At 41.4% G+C, this 16,247-nt stretch overlaps 1 protein-coding gene across 1 annotated transcript in view; it reads right to left on the minus strand.

Moving 5' to 3' along the window:
• MTERF1 (mitochondrial transcription termination factor 1) overlaps positions 1-16,247 on the minus strand; it is a 508,137-nt gene that overhangs the window by 66,126 nt on the left and 425,764 nt on the right. Inside the window, exon 10 of the transcript XR_003431984.1 lies at positions 9,438-9,613. The gene's annotated coding sequence lies outside the window, so the exon portion shown is untranslated. The remainder of the gene's footprint in view (positions 1-9,437; positions 9,614-16,247) is intronic.

The following is a 16,247-nucleotide window of genomic DNA, read 5'->3' on the forward strand; positions in this document are numbered from 1 at the left end:
TTTTCATCTATCTGCTGTCAAATGCACTGTTAATGTCATGTTGGATTATATGATAACAGTGAAATAAATCCTTTAATGACTTATCTAAACCACACGACAGATAGAAGAGTGAGCAAGGTGGGCTAGGTAACAAACCAGAGGGAAGCAAGAGGACTGGGTTCATGAGCCACATTCAGGTAAAGGATTGCATTTGGTTTGCTGCCTAGTTCATCATGTGGTCCCTGTCAAGGGACCTTGAGGAGTGTGAACCAAGCTTATTCCACCCAGTAGGATGGACTTTCTCAGTTGATTTATTTTCTAGGTAGAACATACCTATAAGGAAATAACCTTCATTACTAGGCATCACTGAGAGAGCCTGTCTCCATAATCAATTCTTTTCCCAATGTGATTCTCCAAGGCGAAGGGTGGAAGATGGGGGGTGGAGCAGGTGAAGAAGGCAATATTTTCCTCTCACTCTTTCTTTCCCATAGAACCTAGGAGAGAGACCTGAATATACTGGCTGTCCATTTAACGATGACCCATATGGTTTGTTGCTCTTTATCCAACAGAGCTAACCTGGGTCATCACTCTCAAGAGGGAATGAGTGAGAAGGAAACAGTGCTGAGCTTGTGGATGGAAACCCTAGGTTCAAATCCAGATTCTGACTTCGCCAACCATGTGACCTCTCAGCACTTCATGTCCTCACTCATAAACTGCAGGGTTTCTACCCCGCTCAGAGAGTAAGAATCAAGTGAGATGAGGGGTATGAAAATACTTCATATTTGGGAAAAGAGGTGTGAAAACAAGGCTTTTATTACCACCCACTAGTCCAAGAGTTCCCAATCTGGCTGATCATCAGCAGTGTCTGGAGGCTTATTAAAAGTAAAGAATTCTGGGCCCCTACCCAGTCTTACTGAATTAGAATTTCTGCGGGAAAGTCCTGGAAATCTGTACTTTTAGAGCTTCCTGAGCAATTCTGATGCTCACTCAAGCTTGAGAATGCCAGTGCCAGGGTTTGAACTTCTTAAAGATGAGAACCGTGTATCTTAGTATTTTAAAACCTCCACACCTAACACATGGTATTTATGTAAGAAAATGGTGACCAAATATTCACTGTACAAATATTTCCTGAGGGCATACTGTGTACCAGGCATCGTGCTAGCCACCAGCAAGACACACAGCACAGTCCTGGCCTGTACTGAACTTAGGCCCTACATGTTGGTGGTGTGGGTGTTAGATGCAGGTACAACAGTTTCACTGTAATACACCAGCTACTATCAGAGAGCTCGAGCCATTGAAGGGTTTTCAGCAGTCCTTTGATATGGTCCAATGTTGTTGAACTTGTCAGTCTTGCCTTCGTTTTCAATTCTATTTTCACTGCTTTGTTATGGGCAATATTTCCTGCAGAAAATAGTGAGAAGCTTTAAAGAAAACATTTTGTAGATTTTCCCATCAGTTGAATTTCATGTTTCTTCCTGGTCAGTTTCCCTGGACTCATGCAGAATATTTTTTTTACAAAAACAACATGTTGGGGGCAAATGCTAGTGGAAATATGAAGTCTAAACACCACAGGTGCAGAACAGGAGCTACCAAAGGACATGCCATGAAAGGGGAGAATGAGAAAAGAGACCTTCTGGGAAGTCTCACTCTAAGATGAAATGAATTTTCAAAACATAAAGAGGTTGCAAAAAGGAAAGTTAAAATTCCAATATCTGTCTTGGGATGTGAAGAACAGCAAGGTGTTCTTGATTCAACCCAAGCATGGCCCGTCGACCCCAATGTCTGGCTGACCCTAGCATAGCTGGCTGACCTGAGTTTTGCCCATCCCTTGCACCACACTTGAACCCTGTGTTAGCCCTGAAGTCATGTGGAAGATCATTTAAAAATATTTTCTTCTCTTTGTCTCCTGGCTTGGACTGAGAATGCTCTGAGGAGAGCAGTATGGAACCACAGGGGAGATGGAGCTCATTCTTTCTATATTTCCATTGCTTTTATGATGATTTCCCTGCAAGTGTTGGCCGGTGGAGGAATGATGAGCCCTGAGAGACTCCTTGATTTGTGCACGGTGATGTGAGCAAACAGTTTCCCATCAGGACGTTATGGTTGGAGAGCAAGCACTGGATTCAAACTTAGAAGCCATGGTTCTGGTGTCCTGCTCTAAGTAAGCCATTCAAAACATGCTGCTGAAGGAAGGAAGGTGTGACTAAATGAAGGAATACCAGCTAGGTCTGATCAAGACATTTCACCAAACATGAGGCTAAACTACAGCAACCACAGAAATCAAGGATCAGGAGGTTACCACATTGGGGGTGTAAATGTATCCCAGATGCTGGGCAAGAAGCGGAAACTTAAGATGTAGCCCCTGCTAGTGTTCACAATCTGAGAACCACTGAGCAATAAATTTGGAATTCCACAGGCACCTCATAGAAGGAGAGGTCTGGTATTGGATCCACATCAGGGAGAGGTCAGGACTCTGGCTGGGCCTTGAAGGGTGAAGATGGTTTTGATAGACAGAAGAGAGGGAAGGAATGTATCTTAAGTAACAGTCTGAGAAAAAGTACAGAAGTCGTTTAAATCATGATGATAACGTTTATGAGACAGCGAGCTCACCAGGATGACTAAAGAAGGCACTGGGAGGTAGTCAGGGAGCTGGTGGCCTTGCAGTGGGCAAAGGAACAAGGACCTGGAATAGTGGGAGCTCCAGAAGGAACAAGGTGCCACTAGAGGCTCCTGAGTTGAAGAGCAATGTCCTTGGGCGGCTTATCTGGCAAAGTGGGCACCTCCCACCCACCTCCCGTATGACTCTTGCTTCTTCGCTCAGCTGCTGAGGTTGGATGGAAATCCAGTGAACACTTCTGTTGCTCTCCCAGGTGAACAGATCCACAGATGTGGGGGGCAAGCCTCCTCACACACTCCCTCGTCCGAAAACATGATGGAGACTAGATCACACACTTTCAAAGCAAACCAAGAGCCTCTTCCCTCTAGTATGATTTACCAGATGACAGAGGATCACAATCCCTGTAATTACTTAGATACTTTAATTGACTTTCAGTGGCAGTAATAAGTAACTGGAGTTCAGGCTTGTAGAATTTCCTTCCTAATTGTGGCTGTTAAACTCATCATTATGGGGATAAATAACACACCACTTTATTTAAACCATTTCCCCCATACATGTAAATTCCAGCGGAAGTGCCCCAGCACTTGCAAGCCCCTAGGAGAGCTGTTTGGCGGCAAGGACCCTGGTGGTACACTGTCGAGAGAGCTGCTCAGGCTGGTTGGCTGCTTCGTTTGAATGAGCAAGCCATGAGTTTCCAACACTGACACACTTCCTAGTGCTTGGGCTTTAAAAGGCTGTAGAAAGGATAATTGACCACCGCTTGTCAACACGAGAGATTTACTGTCATTAGTGCAAACTCAGATGAATTATTTTAATATCATGAAATATGAAAAATGGCCAGCTAGTTTCCTTTCTCAGTAAGTTAAGTACTTAAACAGCTTTTCACATTTCACTTCTGCATTTAGATGTAAAGGAGGAAGGAAATTATAAAGGGCCCATAAGTGGGAGCAGAAGGAAGGGGTGGGACTAACTTGGCAGAGGTAAGGAAAGGTAGATTGCAAATTCTCAGATAAGATCCAAGTGAAGAGATCTCTTCAGGGTTGCTTGTTTTCAGGGTGGCATAGAAGCTAAATAGACATTCTTTTTTTTTTTTAGTTCCCAACATTGATTTCTATTTTCCAGGGTAGTATTAATTTAGAAAATTCTATTACAACTTGGTGTTCTTTGTGTTTTGACCCAGTTGTAGAGAAAAAGAACTAGAAATATAGCAAGGTAGATTTTAAAACCTTTATTACACCATAGACACAAGTTTGGGAAGCCTGAATTTTTTCACTCAGGGCCATGCAGATATGGTCCCTTACATGTTCTATTTTGTTTTGTTTTGTTTCTGAACCATCCATTTTTCTGACGATTGTGTAAAAAACAGCCAGTGCCCAAAAGAGTCAAAGAATGCCTCAAACTGGAGCAATTTATTTTCGTTTTGCTTCCCTATGGCTGTTTCTGCAAATATATTTGCTTCCTAATTCTCAGAACCCAAGACAAGCCGCCCCTGGCAATTATCTCATTTTGATTTTGGGGAGGAGGGCTTTATTCCTGTTTGATCATTGAATTTAGACTTTCTTTGCCGTCTGTCCCCTGTCTCCACTAAGATAAAAACATGTGGGCCTGGTTCCTGTTGTTATTGTAACTGAAATGGAACTAATCTCACTCATTTCTATATGGCTTAGCACTGCAGGTGAGTATCTGTGAATGATGTTGCCAATTACTATTGCTTGATTGGCTGGTTGTAAATGCTATTTGTTCTTACCCCTTTTTTCTTTCTCAAACACACTGTACCATACCTGAGAGGTGAAAGTAACAGAATCCTTCTGAGAGAAAGTCTGTAAAATCCAACAGCCTATTTAGTTACTGCATATTTGATTGCTTCCCTTTCACCACTGAGTGACATGGCAATAACATAGAGGGAGATGAACATTTCACTAAATAACCTTATTAGGAACTATATCGTTTAAAACACATAAACAACAGCCACAACAAACTTAAAGGCACTACAAGCCTTGGTCTCTCCTTGAACTGGCCATCATGTTCCAGGTCTGAAAGTAAGTGGGCTGGACTTCTCAGGATCAGTGAGTGATGGAAATTCCAGAGCCTTGGGGCTGCAGGTTCTTTCCCCGACTTCTGGTTTCTAACATTTAGAGTGAGTTGTTGCTTCACCTACATCCCATCAGTCTGGTGATGGCACATCTCCAAATTGCTTTGAGAGAATCATGGTTTGAGTTTCCTAATTCCATTTTTAAAATTCAACTGTGGATGGGGCAGCAGAGTCTCCAATCCCCTGGCTATTTGTGCAGAACTTGTGTGTTTGTGTGTCACAGAGAAAGACATCATATTTATATTTAAAGAAGAAAAGTCATGTAAAGAGGATAGAGTTAGGATGGAGAGAGATCTGAGCAAGTATATTCAAAGTTGTTGAAACCCAGTTATGAAATGCTTGCTCCCCAACCCCTACCAGACGGTTAGTAACGGAACTACCTTTATCACTGAAAAATGTGTGTGAAATGATGGCAACCTTCATATGAGAAAAAAGAAAATGGCAAGAAATAGTGGTGTACCTGACTAGGGTACATTAGCATGGTGATGTGTTGTAGTCAGGTCTCCTTTCACGTTCTCCAACACAGATTTGATCCAGACCTGACCAGGATGACAACATTTCCTCTTGAATGGATCGTCATGTGTTCTTTTAAACAAAATCTACGTGCTCTGTCTCTGCTTGAGGTACAGCTTTAACTGGCCCATCACATGCCCTGGTGGAGTGTCTGAGCTCAAGGCAGTTTGGAAATAAGGCAGCATATCAGATTGGAGATGCTTGCAGAAGTGTTGCGAGAAACAGACTGGATGATGGTCAAGTCCGTGGTCAAGAGTGTGCAAAACGGACTTACTCCATCTTCAGGACCAGGATGCAGGGGGGAAAGGGAAACTTTTTTTGTTTGTTTTCACACCTATCTATCTCTATCTATCTATCTATCAATCTATCTATCATCTATCTAGCTTTCAGTTTTATTGAGATATAATTGACATACTGCACTGTATAAGTTTAACATACAACATAATGATTTGACCTACATACATCACGAAATGTTTATCACAATAAGTTAGTGAACATCTATCATCTCATAAAGATACGAAATTAAAGAAATAGAAAAAAATATTCTTTTTCCTTGTGACGAGAACTCTTAGGATTTACTTTCTTAACAATTTTCATATATAACATATGGCAGTGTTAGTTATATTTATCATATTGTACATTACATCCCTAGTACTTATTTACCTTATAATTTTTAAATTTAAATATGGCAGGCTGTCACTCAGAACGGTTTAACATCTCTCTCCAGGGATGGCTTGGCCCATATGACAGGTTATAAGACATGTTTGCAACTTGAGAGAGATAAGGAGAGGAAGGGAGGAAGAGAGGGAGGGAGGCAGAGAGAAAGAGAGAGGAAAAAGAAAGAAGAAAATAAAGGCTGGATTTTTTTTCTGCACCTGTTTCACTTTTTGCAATGCATGCTAAATAACCTACATGGAACGTTTCGCCTGGCTGTGTCCTAATGAGCAAGTGCGCTTCTGGATTTGGTAGGCATGTCATCCATAGGCATGCTTTTCTGGATGTCATCTGCCTCGCAGAACACACCCCTCTTCACAGTCACTTCCACTCCCCTGACAGCTCAGCTTATCTTTCTGGCAATAGAGAGACCGTCAATCGCCAGCAGCCTGTCCATGAGTATTGGGGAAGGTAGGGGGAGGTGGCAAATATTAAATCACTAAGGAGACAAGGCTGTGTGTGCGAAAGCTCCAAGTCTTTTCTACAGTCACGGTTTCCCCTAGTCTTCACCACATATCTGGGCTTGGGTGAGCACAGAGGGGATTTTCAATAACTGTACTTAGCTTCTAAGATTCTGTGGTATACATTTTAATAATGGACTTTAACCATGTCAGTTTGGCATTAATATTGGTATGTCCCCTAATGTTATGTATTTCCTCTCCCCTCCCCAAATTTAAATAGTTTTACTTTTATTCTCTTGCAAAGCAGAGAATGTACAATGCAAAGTACAATTTGCATGTACAATTTGCATATACAATGCAAAGAGGTATAGAGAAGTAAAAATAACCTTTACCTTACCACCAATAATAACTCCTTTAATACTCTGAAAAATATCTTTCTAGATATTTTTTCTATGCGTGTGTACACACAAATACACACAAGCACAAACAAACATACATATGTTCTTTCAAAAACCTCCTTTTTTCATTTAGAAACATATCATATTCAAATTCCCATGCCCATAACTATGTTCTGCAGCATTCTCTCAAACGGTTTCTTAGTATTAATCATACGGTTTCTTTTTTCATTATTAAAAAGTACTTGTGGATACATCTTTGTATACTTTTATAACATCTTTAAGATATATTTCTAGAATTGCCGATTTGAAGATTATGAATGTTTGAAATTTGGATATATGTTCTCATATTGTCTTCTAGAAAGTCATATTAGTGATAAATCCCATGGATGCATCCACAGTGGATTTCTTTTTTTTTTTTTTTTGCGGTACGCAGGCCTCTCACTCTTATGGCCTTTCCCGTCGCGGAGCACAGCTTCCAGACGCGCAGGCTCAGCAGCCATGGCTCACGGGCCCAGCTGCTCCGTGGCATGTGGGATCTTCCCGGACTGGGGCACGAACCCGTGTCCCCTGCATCGGCAGGCGGACTCTCAACCACTGCACCAACCAGGGAAGCCCACAGTGGATTTCTTTAAAGGATGTTTATATATTTATTTCCTGCCTTTTCGTGATACAGAAAAAATATCTAATGACAATGTAAGACTCTTTTAGAAGGAAAAGTCAGGCTATAGTCAGATGATTATTTTGTCAAATCAGTTGTCCTTTTTACGGTTCCTGGGTTTTAGTTATTACTTGCTGCTAAAAGTAAAATTGTAAAGTTTTACAATTTCTTTAAGTTCCTTTGTGATTTTCAGTAATAATTTTGCAATTTCAAGCTAATGATGTTGTGTGGGCATGATGAATTTGGGGTAGTGTGTGGGCAGGCATATGTGTTGGATTTGCTTTGGAGTTTCAATTACCGAACAGCTAGACGATTCCTATGGCCAGTGTATTTATCGTGAATGCAAGACGAAGGCACAGCACGGCTCATCCCCATTCAGTGTGAAAATGGTACCCAACCCCTTGACCAGCAGCCTGCAGCACATCTATTCAGGTCTGTGTGTATATGAAGGCGTATCCCAGGAAGACACATGCAGATACAAAGGTTCTTAGATCACTGTTAAAGAAACTTCCACAGTCAGATGAAAAAACAGAAGATAGGTGAACTGAGAGTGTCGTGTGTGGACGGCGGGAGGAGTGGGAAAGGAGTTATGGTGACTGAAAAGTATGAGAAACCTTGGAGTAAGATGGGGGAAACTAGGGAAAGTAGCTGCTTTTCACAGAGAAAGCTACCATAGGCTTTTTGGGCATCAGCAAAATAATCAGATTAAGGACAAAAAAAATGTAGTTCCAGTGAAAAACTGAAACTCAGACATAAAATAAACAGTTGTATAAATCCAGCCAGTTTGGTTTTTACTGATTTAAATATGTGTATGTGTGTATGGCTGTGAGTTTGTATAGAGTTCATTGCTCAGTAGCAGGAAGACATACATCACATCTCCTGATATATCGTATCATGAAGCTCAGTTCTTTAAACATGAAGTCATAGCCAACCCCTCTGGGTGCAAGCATAAGGCATGAGAACTAGCCCAGCACCGCTGCCGTTAGCATCTGGTATCTAGACCCTTCATTAATATTTATGGAGCCATAGACTAAGCATAGAGCCCTGCATAACTCAGGGAACCAACACTGTACTCTGAAAATAGTTTGATCTTGGCTTTTAATGTAAAGGTAAAAATTTTTAATGTTTACAAACCCAAAAAAATGTGCCTCAAGATAAGCTACATGACTTTAAAAAAATACATTTTTCCTGAATTGAGAACCCGTGTCCTGTTCTAAAATAGAACCCGCAGACAATTTTGTCTCCTCTCCCTATCTAAACGATCTTTTTTGAACTGCATCTTAGAGGGATAATTTTCCTTGTCTCTCATTCTGTCTTGTTTTCTTATGAAGAAGGGAGGGTGGGGTTTAAACAAAAATCCTACAATGAGCTAAGCAGCTAATATGCACCAGGCACTGTGCTAATTACTTTCTCTATGTCAAATCATTCACTGCCACAGCCTTATAAGGTAGGTTGCATCATTCAGCTCCATTGACTAAGTTGACTGAGGTTGTACTAATATCAATACTTGGTGGAGAAGGATTCAACCTCAGGTTAGCATGACACCAAAGCTACATGCTTTTTCCTTGAGCTGCATGTGGAAGTAGCATTTGTAGGATTCCTCATAACTCCTTGACAGCATAGAAATCACCATTCGAGAGAAAATATGGCCCAGAGTCTTTGTAACAATACACATGTAATTCATACACTGTTGTAAAATGTATTTCTTACTCACCTTCTAGTGTCCATTCTGTGCTCTGTATCATACCGTGTGCAAGAAAAGTAAGATGCCTTGGTTTTCACTGTAGGAGAGCTTCTAAAATTGCATCAATCAGCTACCCCCAGTACAACACTAGATGAGGCAAGACACATTCATAGCCGAACCAGCTGAGATGACTCAAAAGAGAGGAGTCTGTGTAAATATCAGCTGCGCTCATGACATGTTTTGTCATGAACAATGACTTAACACTTACACATTTACTCCAACATTTACTGAGCACCTGTTGTGAGCTCAGCAGCATGACGAGAAAATAAACAACTCATGGTGGAGAGAAATAGAATGATAATCCAAAGTAGCTGATCTTACCAAAAGTAGGAGCCAAGTACTCGAGGTGCTTATAGAGGAGATGGCTTTGGTCTAGATCTTACTGGCTGGGAGCATTTCACATGATGGAGAGGAGTCCACAGCAAGTAGCTAACAACTTGTCAGAAGAGCAGGAATTCCAGCACAATGTGAATATAAGGATGTTGAGAGAGTCAGGGCTGGAAAATAAAGAACAAGGGGTAAGGTTCTGGAGGAGCTTGGAGGCTGTGCTTGGGATTTTGGATTTTCCTAAAAGTTGCTGAAACCCTATGAAAATGTTTCAGTCAAGAAGAGACGTGGTTTGTTTTTTCCAGAGCACATCTGACTTCCATGTGAAGGACTCGCTGGATGTGGAAGATATTGAGGTGGCCTCTTCCCAGGTGTAAGGGAGTATCATCTCATTGAACTTGCAAATTCAGATTGCTCTACTCCCCATTCACCCAGAAAAGACCACAAGGTCTAGACTGTCCCTAGTTACCCGTGACTTTTGTTAGCAGCTGTCTGGATTATCCTTTCCCAAAGCTAACTTACGCTCTGTGGTTCTTTTCTGAGGTAAGACTCTCAATCTAAACATTAAATGGAACAGGCCCATCTGCAGATCTTCTAAACTGGTTGGAACAGAAAGGGATTAAGAAGTGGTGGGGAAAGGGAAAAACAGCCCCGCTTGAGAGGGTCATCTGCCTCCAATGATTTAAACCCTTTCAGGATCAAGGAAGGAAAATATTAAGGACCAGACATGCTTTCAAAAACACAGAACCTATAAAATCATGGAATTCTGGAGCTGAAAGAAGCCTCAGAGAGCTGATCTCTGGTTTTCAGTAGGATTCTAGAAAGAGTACAGAACTTGAAATAGAGAGCCTGGTGTACTTAGGACAGTTTATGTGACTTTAGGGAAGTGACTAACAACCTCTCAGAGCCCCAATTTTATCTATTAATTAAAGATGATAACACCTACCTCTCAACGTGTTATGAGAATTAAATATTCTATGTGAAAAGATAAAATCATGTACAACACAGCTGCTATTTCAGATGAAGAAACTGAGCCACAGAGAAGCTGAGTGGACATATAGAAAGGTGGTTGTTTCAGCAAATGAATAGATTTCTTCACAACCCTGACCTATGAAACCCAGCGTGGCTGTTCTAAGTCTGTAAGCATTACCAAGCTGACACGATGCTTTTAATGAAAATGGCAAAATCTTCTCTCAGGTCCTGTGTTCTCACATTCCCTAAATTTTTAACATTTCTTGCTTTCAGGTAGCTGATACCATTGAACCCTGCCTGTCAGTCTCAGTTTTAGCAGTGAAGGCTTAGGGTGGATTTTACCTAGCATTTCACAAGCTATCTCGGGGGTGCCTTAGCATCTCTGTGTCTCTTGAAAGCCCTTTGTGGTTGTGTCTGGAATGAGTCCCAGTGCTTACTTCATACAGGTGTGCTAGCACTCCAGCCTCCCTGATTTACCATTTCCTTTTCACTCTGTCACCAGTTAAAGATGGCTGCCTACTTGTTGACTCATTATGAGCAATTGGGCAACAAGATAGGATGATTCTCTTTACTGTTTTGTCCCTCACACATCAACCTGGTCTACTCTTCTTACTCCTCTGCAGACCTACCCTTTCTCTTCCTCAAGCCATGACCTATTCGACATGAGACATGTTCTTCAGTAAGTCCAATGGCTTGATTGCATCAAAGTGGGAGACACCCAAGACTCCAATGAAAAGGATTATTTGCAGGAATGGGAAAGTGATCATTTACTCAGAATGACTTTTTAATAAAGACTCAGTGAAAGCAATTACTTTTTTCTTGATGATTTTATTTTCTGCCTGGACAAGATTCATGTTTCGACTGTGTTTGCAAAGCTTCTACTGCTGGCCTTGGCTGATGGACTTAGTCACTGATGGCTGCACCTTCCACACTGCAGTCCTGGTTTTGATTATCCAAGAGTGGGGATAATTATCCCCCAAATCTCCAATTGTCCAATACAGGCTCCCTTCTACCCTACTCTGCTACCTTTCCTGTCATGATGACAATAACAAACACAGTAATAATAATAGCTAATACTTACATTAGTGTTTGCTATATGCAAGGAGTTTTCCTAAGCATCATACCAATATGAATTTGTTTAATGCCTACATACAACCAACTGTATAATCTCAAGGAATCTGGGAACAGGAACTGCTGGTCAAGAGTTGTGATAGGGGCCACTGTCAGACTTTTAGGTAGGGATTTTTAGTACCAAACAATGGTTCTCAACATGGGGAGAGTTTGACAATACCTGGTAATATTTTTGATTATCTCAAGCAGGGGGTGATACTGGGGTTGATGTTATGATTAATAAACTAATATGTGTAAAATGCTTAACTCAGTGTCCGGCATATAGTAAATGCTCCCTAGGTTAGCTGCTATTTTTATTATAATATACAGAGCCTTCTGGCCTTAGGGAGACAAACTGGGCTGCTCTTTGTCTTGAGAGAACACCTTCAGTTCATGCCATCCAAGGGAGTAGTTTTCTCCATCTTAATCCTAAAAAGATGTCCTGTCTTAGCCTATTAGGAAGTTCAGGAAAAATTATCTTTGATTTGTTTCAATGATATATCTCTTTCTCATCTTTTTTTTTCTGCCTCTTGTTTTACAAAAAAAAGCCAAGTTTCTCTGTTCTGCACTTGTATTTTGTGGCTTCGCTGGCTCCATGCCTGCCTTCTGAGACCTAGGCTGTCCACCTGCTCCCCCTGCATTCTCATGCCATGTGTTATGCTTAGTGAGAAGGGAACCTCACTAAGATGGATGTGAGACAGTCAACATCCCTCTCCAGGATGGGTGTTCTCACACATTCTCATCAGGCAAAATTATGGGCTAATATTGCTGGAATTACCTAGGCACTGAGGCTGAGAGAGGTTCACTATCTTACCTGAGTTATCCAACTAGTGAGTGAGTGAGCGAGCGAGTGAGTGAGTTAGGAATACATAGAGCCTCTGACATCCCACTTCCATGTTTTTTGCATTCCCCACTAGGGGAGTGCCAGTGAACGATGCCTACATTTCAGGTCTACAGAGTCTCATGATATTATTAACTTCTTGTGTGTGTGTGGTGGAAGACCTAATTTGAATATAAGTTGAGACATGATTACAACTCAGACTGGCTGGGCATTTCTAAGCTGGTGGAGCAGGCCTGCCAAAGATTCTACCAGAAGAGGGAAAGCTTCTTCTGAAAGGAAAAGGAAGCTAGAAAAGTGTGGCTTGGTACTAAAACTTCAGGGTTATAGGGAAGGGAGTAGTCCTGAGAGCAGAATGGTGTCTGTCACTTAGTGTCCATGAAGACGAGTCCTCTCTGAGCCCAAGGAGTTTATATGTGAATTGTGTGGTAAGCAGGGAGCAGTGAGGAAATTTGGAATATTTGTTTCAGGAAAATTTTGCAAAACTTTGTGCCCAAGGAGCACAGCTATGTGTCTACCTAACAATGTGAAACAAAATGAAACACTAAATGGTTTGGCATGTGGACGGTTCTGGTGCCTCAGCTGAGGGGGAAACATCTGTTCTGGGAGGTTATGGCAGTACCGTCAGATGTGTGGCGAAAGACGGCAGAGAAGTGGGAGCATTCACTGGAGTGGATGTGAGACCCTCACTAGAGACTTACGAGACATTCCTTGGAAATATTTCCACAGGCAAGAGCCTGCGAGTTCTAATTTATAATGTGACTGCATTGGTGTATATAGGCCTGAGGAAATGAATGGTCTTTGAAATTTCACAAAGGTTTTGGTACCTCAAAACGCTAACAAATATGGTGGTTTGTTATACTTTTCTTTAAATCCTTCAAATTGGCATTTGCCTGTGGCATGCATTGTAGACTATTACTTTCACAAGCCTGCAACCCATTGCTAGAAATAATATACTTATGGAACAGCCTGAAACCCTGGAAGAATGGTTCCAACATGTCATTTATGAATTACCTCAGTATCAGATGAGGCATTCACAGCAATCAAAACACATTAATTTCAAACAACGTTCTGTGTTTTAGACCACTATACTGTACTATATATATATATATATATATATATATATATATATATATACTAATTCCATATTGAAGTAGTTTTAATATAAATGAGGTCCACAGAAATGTCAGACAAAATACAACTGCCAAGATTATAAGATAATTGGTAAATGTTTGAATGGAAGCCCAAGGCTGGGTTTTAAAAGGAGGGGAAGGAACGTCAAACTGTGTAAGCAAAGATACACTTTGGAATTCCATCCACTTGGAATTCATTTATTCAGTATGTTGACTGCCTACGGCTGCCTGGCAGAGACTAGGCAGTGGAGGTGAGCTGGTGTTGTGAAGCTACTAGGAAAAGATTGGTGAAGAGAGTTAGTGCCTTAGTTATCTATTAATGCTTAACAAACCATCTCAAACTTAGGAGCTTAAAACAATAATTTTATTATCTCTCTCTCTCTCTCTTTTTTTTTTTTGGTCACAAGGCATTTGGGATCTTAGTTCCCTGACCAGGGATCGAACCCATGCCCCCTGCATTGGAGGCACGGAGTCTTAACCACTGGTACGCCAGGGAAGTCCCATTTGTTATCTCTTAAAATAGCTCCAGTGGGTTAACTGGATTCTTCTCTCAGAGTCTTTCACGTGGTAAGAGAAGGTGGTATGAGCTGGATCATTCAAGATGACTCTACTCATCTCAAGCATTGGCAGGGTTGGCTGGAAGGCTGAGACATCTTTCCTTCTATCTCAGTATGGTCTCTCTATGCAGCTAACTTGGGTTTCTTTAAATGAGCTTCTTAAATCTAAACCTCAAGAGTGGACAAGCAAAAGCTGCCAGTTCTTTTGAAGGTTTAGACCCAGACTAGCATTGTGTCACTGATGTCATATTCTATGGAAGTGGATCACAGGGCCAGCCTAGATTCAAAAGTCAGGGACTACACAAAACTATGAATTCTGGGAGGTGTGGCTCATTGGGGGCTATCTTTGGAGACTGGCTACCATAAATACCCAAGGTAACATCAGGGACAAAAATAAGGAAAGTGAGCTCTGATGAAAAAAGCTAATTTACAGATTAAAGCATGTTAACTAGCATATAAGCATCAGTTACCCCCAAAGCACAGAAAGTTATACTCATGCTTGAACAGGGATCTTCTTAAATCCTAAAAGACATATTACATGACAAAGAACTGAATGAGAGTGATCTTGGGTTTCTAATTATGTTATTATACAGAAAGAGAAACAGGATCTTAATCACTTAGAAGTTAAGTGGTAGAAGTCAGAGAGAGGGACACTTTAACGCAAAGAAAAGCTTGCAGGGCAAGGCTGCGGAATTCTTACTGAATGCCCTTTGTTTTCTTGGGGTAGTTAGGAAAGTGAGTGTTTACTCAGGGATGAGAAGAGCAGAGTTAAGTTTGGCATATGCTGTGGAAAATGGGAAATGGTTCCAAATCAAGGACACGGTATGCTGAGAAGCACTGGGCCCAACTGATGTTGACCCGTAACTGTGTAGTGCGGCCCAGTGGAGAACTGTGTGGTTTTCTTCTGCAGCACATTTGAAATCAGGGACAGAGAAATCAGTAGTTAGGTCTTCATGAAAGAACAGATTGTGAGTGTTGGAGGTATGTTCCTCTTTCCTTTCTTCGGGGAAGACTACAGGGAGACAGCTTAAGGATCTCGTAGACATCATCTTCTATGACCCTCCATCTCTCTGCTGCTTCCACGGGAAGCATTCTTGCCTGGCACAGCTTCCTCCCCACAGGTGACTCTTCCCAATAAACTCTACATGCAAAATAAGGCCTCTAGGACTCATTCCAGTTGAGTTCAAGATGGAAAGGATACTTCATAAGAAATTTATTTCTGCAATTTTTCCAATCAATAATCTGTAAAGTTTAAAAAATCATTTTTTCTATGTAAGTAATGCATATTCATTATAAAAAATTAAAAATATAGATGAGCAAAAAGAAGAAAACCTAAAATTACCTTCTTCCCAGAAATAACTGTGTCAATAATTTGATAGAGATTCCAGCTTTTGTCTTATGTATATACAAAGTTGTCTTAAGTAAGTGGTAGGCAGTCATTATACTCAGAACCAGCTACATAATTTTGGGGGCCCAGTGTAAAATTAAAATGTGGGTCCCCTGGTTCAAATATTAAGAACTTCAAGATGTTGACAGAAGAGCATTAAATCAATTGTGGGTCGCTTCTAAGTGTTGGGCCTTGTGCAACTGTACAGGTTGCACGCCCATGAAGTCAGCCCAGCTTATCCCTTAATCTCAAGCATAAACAACTTACTGGCTGCAGGACTTTCTCCTCCTTTCCCTTCTCCTAGCTTCCGGGCCAGCTCTGGGGCTGCCAGAGTGTTTGCAACTATGGATGTGGTTAAAGCCAATCCAAGGGACCCTCCTCGGGTTTCATCCTCAGCAACATGTAAAAACGAGTAGTTTGTTTTATGATATTTTCCATTTTCTCTTTTCAGTACATGCTGCCCTCATTTCCAAGGGAGCCAGGCCCTCCTACAACCCCCTGAGGGTTCAGGTCCCCAAAGGCAGCTGGCCCAACAGACAGGGCATTCATCCACGGAGGATTCTGGCCCTTGAAACTTAATGGTATTGGCCCTGCTGGGTTTCAGGCTTGTCTGGGACCTGTGACCTTTTGGAATAGGAATGCTTATCATATGCCTGTCTCATTATTGTACTGTGGAAGTAGATAACTTGCTTTCTAGGTTTCACAGGTCCACAGATGGAGAGAAATTTTGCTTGAGTATGGACCATGCCCAGAGTCTCACCCTACCTGATTTAAGGTGATTTAGGAGATGAGATTTGGGATTTTTGG

Source organism: Aethalodelphis obliquidens, unplaced genomic scaffold, assembly GCF_003676395.1.
Source record: "Aethalodelphis obliquidens isolate GAN/ISIS:26980383/991018 unplaced genomic scaffold, ASM367639v1 scaffold5, whole genome shotgun sequence".
Lineage (NCBI taxonomy): Eukaryota > Metazoa > Chordata > Mammalia > Artiodactyla > Delphinidae > Aethalodelphis > Aethalodelphis obliquidens.